The 8,562-nt window shown below is 43.6% G+C and overlaps 1 long non-coding RNA gene across 1 annotated transcript; it reads right to left on the bottom strand.

Annotated features, from left to right (window-relative positions):
* Window positions 1–2,575: 2,575 nt before the first annotated feature.
* Window positions 2,576–8,309, bottom strand: LOC122442589. The gene is made up of 3 exons (XR_006269665.1): window positions 8,153–8,309; window positions 6,373–6,550; window positions 2,576–4,635 (listed from the first exon to the last, which is right to left on the bottom strand). It is a non-coding gene; the product is annotated as an uncharacterized LOC122442589 (long non-coding RNA).
* Window positions 8,310–8,562: the final 253 nt, after the last annotated feature.

Genomic DNA, 8,562 nt, shown 5'->3' with positions numbered 1-8,562 from the left:
ATCAGTGGACACTTGGGTTGCTTCCACCTTTTTTGCAATTGTGAATAATACTGTGATGAACAAGGGTGTAAATATTTCTTTGATATCTTACTTTCAATTTGGAGGATATATACCTAAAAGTGTAACTGTTGGGTCATATGGTAATGTCATTTTTAATTTCTTGAGGAACTTCTAAAGCAGTTGCACTATTTTGCATTCTTATCAATAGTGCACAAGGGTTCCAATTTCTTCACATCCTCATCAACACTTGTTATTTTCTGGTTTTTTTTTTTTAATTTAAATGGTAACCATCCTAATGGGTGTGAGTTGATATCTCATTATGGTTTTGTTTTGCATTTCCTTAATAATTAGTGATGTTGAATATCTTTTCATGTGTTTGCTGTCCATTTGCATATCTTCCTTAGAGAAATGTCAGTAACTCAATTCTTTTTATCAATAAATAATAGTCCACTGTATTGATGTATATACAGTTTATTTATCCTTTTGTACATTAAAAGACATCTTAGTTGCTCTCAAGTTTTAGCAATTATGAATAATGCCTTCATAACAATATGTGTGAGTTTTTGCATTATATGGTGAGAGTACTGTTAGTTCTGTAAGAAAGAGCCGCACTATCTTCCAAAGGGGCTGTACCATTTTGCATTTCTACCAGTTCCTGTGGCTCCACATTCTTGTCAGCATTTGGTGTCAAAGAATGGAAGAGGGAGGAGATAGAGACAAGATTATGCCCACCCCTTCCCCAAGCCATCCTCTGGAGCTTCCACTGCTGCAAAGAAGTATGTGTTTGTCTGTTTCTCTTTAAGGCAATTCATCTTTATGTGGTAACAAGTATAGGGTCTGGCACAGAGTAGATGCTCACTATGTGTGGAATAAATAAGTAAAACAGTCACAAGTGATAGTACCATGTTCTGGAGAATCTCTGTGCCAGTGATTCTCAACCTTGTCTGCACATTTGGAACCACTGGGGAAACCGCAGAAAAATGCACAAGCCTGGGTCTCACTCTCAGAATTTCTAATTTGGATGTTCTTGGGTAGGGATTGAATATGAGTATTTTTAAAATATTCCCAAGTGATAGTAATACAGGTATCCCACAATTTTTAAAAGGTCCCTTTCCCTTTATGCTAGTTCATTTTTATGAACGACCTATGTTAGTACCTATTTTTGTTAACAACAACAAGAATCCAGAGAGGATTTTTGATTTTACAGAAAATGGTGAAAAGCTAAAATAGCCTTAAGCGTTTGTTTCACAGGGAGCAGTTAAAGAGGTGGAGTTTCACCCTGAGTAGTGACACCAAGCCCCCTCCCCAGGAACCACATTCAGCATCTCAGCCTCAAGCTTTGAAGCCATAGCTTTGAACTGCATCTGTGAGTATCTGTGCTTTATCTTGATGTATTTTTTTCATCCATGAGCAAGATGTGTCCTAAGGTAATTGCTTCTTTGATTTACACAATATTGGCTTCAAAAGGTTTCATAGGAACATTCTATTTCCCAAAAGCAGGGGAAATGTGTATACAGTCCAGACTAAGAATGTCTTGAGGGTGCAGCAGAAACACTTGGAAGGCTTGTTAAAGCACAGATTGCTGGGCTTTACCCCCAGAATATCTGACTCAGTAGGTTTGTGACCCAGGAATTTGCATTTTTTAACCAGCTCTCAGGTGATGCTAATGTTGCTGGTCCAGAATAGAATAGAACAGAAACAGAGATCTCATTCAGCTGTGAGAAACCCGCTCTTTCTTTCTCTTATTAAGTTCATAATTGACCCCAGGGATGGACTTACGAGTAGTGTACTACTACTAGATATTTTAAATATTTTAACATGTACTCTCATACTGCCCCTCAAAGAATTTGCAGAGGTAGTAATATTTGAAGAGAAATCAAAAAAGTTCTCTGGTAATTACTAATACATTTTTTTGGCTATTAAAAGCTTATCAAGGCCTTTATTACAAATGTTATATATAATGCAGTTTTATTCCTTGGAGGAAATAGAATCCTGAGCTTGATGGGGGAGAGAAGATAGTGAAGGAAGACTGCAATAAGGACATGCAAAATTACTGACTTAGTATTTACTGAGAACTGCCTGGGTTCTGACCCTCAGAGTTTTGATTCCTGAGAGCCCAGGAATGCTGAGATGTCTTTAGTTATTGGTGGTTCTGTTCCCCATCTCCACTTGCACCAATTATACCCTGATCCTCCAAACTGAGCATGTACTGTAACCTCTTCTGTTCCCCTGTTCAAGTTCCTCTTTGATCCACACTCTGCCTCCCTGGGTTTCAGCTGTGTCATCTGTAAAGTGGGAGAGAAGGATGGGGGAAAACACAAAAGTCAACTTGGATATTTGGTCACTGGGACTTCTACACTAATCACCTGACTTTGGGGCAGAGCAGCACAAAGGCTGATAAACCTCAGCTCTGCTCTGGAACACCCAGCCTCCAAAAGGGACCAAAGGAAAGCTAGTTGGCTCTTCCTCATTTGCCTTACGGGGTCAACCTGGTGCAGAGAAAAAGAGACCTGGAACTGAGAATTAGCCGTCGTAGGTATTAACTGAGAATAACTCAACAAAACACTGCACAGCCTAAAAGCTGAGTCATGTTTTATTCTGGGACCATACAGAGGACTACAGTCTGGGAGATAACCTCTCAGATAGCTTTTTTGGACTGTTCAAAAAGGTAAGAAAGGAGCCAGGGTAAGTAGTTTTTGCTGGGAAAAAAAAAGAACAAAATGTAGTCAAACATCAAAAGATTATTGCTAGTCACACACACAAAAACAGACATCTCGAGTTTATGATTTCAATGCTTTTCTATGTATGGGAAGATGCAAGAGTCTGAGCTCACCTAAATTATTCCTTTGATATACATCTTAACTGTCTAAGGCTAGCATGCTATTTTTCTTCATCCTGAGTTCCCCTCAGGGTATGCTGAGGGGCGGCTGCAGTGGCTGATGGCTTGGTGTGCAATGTTCCTTGTGCACATTGGTGTGGTCCCAGTTCTATTTTCTACCTTCTATGAGATTGGAGGCAATCAGTTCACCTACTGGGGACTTCTTGCTGCCTCATCTGTTACACAGAGTTAGCTACTGCAAGGTGCTGTTTGGAGGACAAAAAGGGAGAATGGAAGTGACAGCACATGGTACTTATCAGAGTATTTGTATTATATTGGGACCCATCAGCCCATCATACTTCCAGAATATTGTCACTGAGAAGGAACACTCCTACCCCACTATATAAATGTCATCAAACACTGTAAAACACACCCAAATAAACTAGGATGCATTTGTGCTCATAAAGAAAGATATAGCAGAAGCTCAGTTGGAAATCCAATCCAGGTTGGTTCCAGAAACACATTTATTTGGAATTTTGTATCCACGATTCCCCTACGCCTCATATATATCCCACCATCCAGTTCAGCCCCTGGGTCATATTCTTATTCTCAAGCTCATAATCCCCAAACTCGAGGGAAAATATCCTTGCTGGGTTCCAACTCTCAAGAGAGATTTCCAGTTGTAAGGACAATGCCCCTAGACCCTGGCACCTTCTAAAGGAGAAATCTCTTGTAAGCTGTACTTTTCTGTGAGCAGCAGTCCTTGGCCAATCCAGAACTAAGGAACTCTTCTGCCCTCACTGTACATTTAGAAATGTATTTTGGGTTGTTTTGTTGGTTTTACAATAAGCATGCATGACTTTAGTAAGCAGAGAAGCCAAGGATCTTTTTTTTTTAGCTATGAAAATACTATCGGTAGAACATTAGTCAAAATTGTTACTGTATTCTACTTTTGTTGATCTTCTGCTTTGAAGTATTCATATATAATGGGGAATACTTCATATATATGAAGCATTCATATACAATATTTTGAGAGTACTAAACCTACGTATTTTCATCCTCTGTAACTCATAGATCTTAGAGTTACTGAGGCTTCACCATCAACCCAGACCGAGGTAGAGAAGATACTCCTTTAGCCATTTTTCATGAGGCCTGGTGTCCCCCAGGATAGGAGGCTATGGTGAGGATCGTTCAATCTGAAGAGGTATAAGTGTGGGAAAGGAAGGACAGTAGATCCAGAGGGAGACGGAGATGTTCAGATGCCAATGGCAGAGTTCCAGTCCCTCCTTCCTGGCTGAACTTCAAGGTGAGGAGACTATCGAGACATCCGGTTGGGCAGTGGGGAGCCCAAGTTAATTGAATTTGGTGACTCCATTCCCAGGGCATGATTTGGAGAGGCTGCAGGCCTCTGGAAGCCCAGCCTTTAGCTTCTCTATATCCGGCCTAGGAAAATGATGGTGTGGTCTCAGAGAAGGCAGGAGAGCAGAGGCAGCTCTCTATAGCCTGTGTGTGGCATATAGAGATATAGAGTTCCCAACTGCCTTAGTGAGGTACCAGAAAGGGGCTGAGGTCTGAATGAACAGCCAATCTGGAGTCAGGATGGAAAAAACCTCCGTATGTAGTACTTTTTCAAATCAGAAGGAAGTGTCTGAGAACTCAGACTCCACGTGTGTGTGCCAGTGAGCGACAAAAGATTGGGTAAGACCAGTCCAGTGGCCAGGCTAGGAAGCAGGAGACATGTGGATCTGAGTCCTCCTCTCTCCTGGTGCCATGAAGTCATGTAAGCTCCCACTTTCCCCAAATGCAGCAACAGTAACCTAAATGAGAGTGGGAGAGGAAATGGAGAGAACTGAGGTTTTTTTTTTCTTTTGAGTACTCCCTATGACTTTACTTTTTTCTTTAACGTAAAATTTTAATTTGTTTTCAGTTATGCCAAACTCTTTTTTTTTTAACCTACATAGGTGTCTTTTTATTTTATTGGGATAATACAATATTATGTTGGTTTCTGCCACATATCAACATGAGTCAGCCAGAGGTATACATATGTCCCTTCCCTCATGAAACTCCCTCCCACCTCCAAGCCCATCCCACCACTCTAGGTTGTCACAGAGTACCAGAATTGGGTTCCCTGAATCAAACAGCAAATTCCCACTGGCTATCTATTTAGAACTGAGCATTTTACAAATTCAGAGTCATTCAAAAGAGATTATTTAAGTGGCATAGATGGAGATACTGGTGATTTGAAAATGTAAAGATTATTTTCTTCTCTCATTACTCATGGGTTGAAAATCTGAAGACAAGATTAGATCAGTTATGGAAAGATAAAGAAGTTTTATTTCCTTTGTACAACTGAGTAGTGCAAAGTGTAAAAGCTCAATGCTGCTCAACATATGTGCTATTAGTTGAATGATATCAATCGTTTGTCCCTTGGTTTTGTGTGTTTTCTTGATTTGCACAATATCCAGTCCTAGAGTCCTTGAAAAACTAATCAATACACTTAGTAACATCATAGCCCAGTTACTGCTATGACCACAGTTCTGATTCTCAGTCACCAGGCTCCACACCTGGTCTGAAGTTCTAAAGGTACTTGGAACACCTCTGTGAGCTGTCATTAAAATATTTTGCCCAGTTTTATCGTCTCAGCTTTATATCCTTCCAGCAGAAATGCCCCCAAATTGTGAGAGTCCCCAGTTTTAAAAAGTAGTTTGCAGAGTGTTTTATATGTGTTATGTCATATCATCCCAACAACTGTCAGTTAGGTGGAAGAAATTGTAGTAGTTCCATTTTATAGTAAAAACAAAAATCAATTCTCAGAAGCTTAAGTGTTGTCAGGACCCAGTCATGGAAAGAGGAAGCAAACTAGGTCCTTCAACAGAACGAATTCATTTTAGGGGACTGGTTGCAGGCATCTATGTACACAAACTGTTCACATCAACTTGTGAAATTCAGTGATGCCATGTAGGCAGTTAAAAATTATACATGGTGAATGATCTGTATTACAAAAATCAGTACACATTACAAATCAAGTTTCTTATTGTTTTCCTGGAGCATTGGTTATTAAATATTTACCAGTCCATCACCCATTATATGTACTAGAAGACTGGGGAAAAAGGGAACAATGATGTAACAGAGACAGGATTAAGCAGTTACCATCCCAGGACCAGGAAACAAAGGAAAGAGACTGGATTATAAAAACCTAGGATGTCGGAGGAGGGGCCCCCAGAGTCCAGGCTCAGTCTGTAGAGGGGTGGCTGCACCCTTGGTGCGCATACAGCTGAGGGGCACAATGATACTCTATAGAGATACTAAAGGAACATGGGGGCCACAACCTACCACTGATGCTGGGGTGAAACTGATAGGGATAGCAAGCCAACAGAAAGCCTTCCTTCTCCTCCTGCTTGAATCTCCCTCCAGCACCCCTACTGACAGAGCTTAACAGAGAGCAGCAGCAAAGAGTTTGCAGAGTCCCCAGCTGCAGTATTTTAAAGTCACATATAGAAGATGGTTTGGGGTGAGAGACAATAGCTTAAAAACTAGAATATTAAGGGACTTACCAAAGGTTACGTAGTGTCATCTGCCTCATTCCCTGTGATATTTCAGTGCTTAGGCAATCCTTGGTGTATAATATGCACTCAATAAGCAATTACAGGGGCATCCCTGCTGGCTCAGAAGGTAAAGAATCTGCCTTCAAAGCAGGAGACCTTGGTTCAGTCCCTGGGTCTGGAAGATCCCCTGAAGAAAAGTGAAAGTCAAAGTCCCTCAGTCATGTCTGGCTCTTTGTGACCCCATGGACTGTAGCCGGCCAGACTCCTCCGTCCATGGAATTCTCCAGGCCAGAATACTGCAGTGGGAAGCCATTCCCTTCTCCAGGGGATCTTCCCAACCCAGGGATCGAACACAGGTCTCCCGCATTGCAGGCAGATTCTTTACTATCTGAATTTACTTGGAGAAGGGAATGGCAACCAATTCCAGCATTCTCGCCTGGAGAAGTACATGAACAGAGAAGTCTGGGGGGCTACAGTCCATGGGTAAAGAGTCAGTCACGACTGAGCGACTGAGCGACACACACAAGCAATTGTGGAAGGAAGGAAAGAAGACAGGCCAGACTAGCCCAGCACACATCTAAAGGCAGGAAGAGGTAAGCACCATCACAGCATCACGTATGTCCTTAGACTTGACCCTGTTGTCTCCCAGTGGTGCTGTGGGCACTACCCGAAGGAGGCACTACAACCTGGTGCTTAGCAGAAATGATCTGTATTCAAATCCCAGCCCCACTCTTTAAGACTTGTGTGGCCTTGGGCAAACAAATTACTCAACATCTCTAAACCTTGGTTTCTTCTTCTGTAAAATGAAGATAATAATAGTGTGTAAGGCTTAAATGGGCTTCCCTGGTGGCTCAGAATGTAAAGAATCTGCCTGAAATGCAGGAGGAAACCCAGGTTTGATCCCTGGGTCTGGAAGATCTCTTGGAGAAGGGAATGGCTACCTACTCCAATATTATTGCCTGGAGAATTCTATGGACAGAGGAGTATACAACCTTGGTTTAAACGAGATAAATAGGCTTAAATAAGGCAATCAATTGTTTGTGGCACAAATTCAATCAAAGCTCTCTGTTACTCTCACCCCAGACCCCAGAAGGGTGGGCAGATAAATGGCCAACTGAAGCCAGTGACCCCATTGTTCTGGGCTTCCCCTTCTGCTTCCCAGCGCTGGCCAACACCCGGACTGGAGGAATAGAGATCCTCCAGGGGCTGCCACAGTCAGGCTAAAGGCTGACTTAGCCTGACTGGAAGCCAGGCTTAGCCAGGTCCAGTTTCGGCAGCCCCCATACACAGCATACCTCAGGGCGATTAGGAGATGACAATCTGTGTGTTTTCTAACAGCTCTACGTTTCAAAGCAAGTTCACTCCCGACTGAGACAAACGCGGGTGTGGCGGTTCCTTGCATTCAAAACAAAAGACAAGAAAACAAAGAGAACCCCCGCTGCCAACCCCCGGAAGGCCGGCAGACCTTTTCCCAGGCAAAATGTGCCGCGAAAGAGGGGCGGGGGGGCGCCTTTTGTGGCTGCTGCCCGGATTTGGAGCCTAGGAGCACGTCTAAACAACAACAACAAGCGCATCCCTCTCGGGGGCTCAAGTCAGAAGTCTCACGCCTCAAAGCTCCGGGGCCTAGGGACGGGGCGGGCCGGGTCCCAGCCTCTCTCCCTGCGGGTCCCGGGCCAGGCTGAACGCGCCCCGCCCGGGGAAGCACCCGCTCCCCCTGCCGGAATCCCGGGAATGTCGCCGGTACGGGAAGCATCTGGACGGTCCTCTAGGCAGAGGGAGGGGGTCAAACCTGGAATTTCTCGGGTGCTTTTGCACAAATTCCCCTCGAGCTTTTCAAGTCCTGTAAAGTTGAAACCTATGTGAGTAAGAAGGTAGCCGCCCTACTTCCCCCGGCCTACTTTCTCGCGGCAAAGGCTCCCAATCCCCGCTCTGCGAGCACTCAAACTCCCTTTTCCCTGGCTCGAAGGATCCCTTCTTTGTGTCTGAGGGAGGAAGCCCTTCCCCGCCTGGAAACCCACAGGGCCGGCCCGGGCAGGTGTTTTCAGCTGGATTGTCGCCATCTTGTGGCAGGATTGGGTGGCCACACTGGCCCATCGGCCAGACCAGCCTGCCTGTAACTTTTTTAGGTCTCAAAAGTACTGTTCCAAAAAAAAAAAGTACTGTTCCTTCTTTCCCCCAACCACCTAGGAATGGAAAATT

The sequence above is a fragment of the Cervus canadensis genome, chromosome 5 (genome assembly GCF_019320065.1).
Source record: "Cervus canadensis isolate Bull #8, Minnesota chromosome 5, ASM1932006v1, whole genome shotgun sequence".
Taxonomy (NCBI): Eukaryota; Metazoa; Chordata; class Mammalia; order Artiodactyla; family Cervidae; genus Cervus; species Cervus canadensis.
The sequence above is the reverse complement of the archived record's forward strand: the minus strand, read 5'-3'. Positions and strand labels throughout refer to the sequence as shown.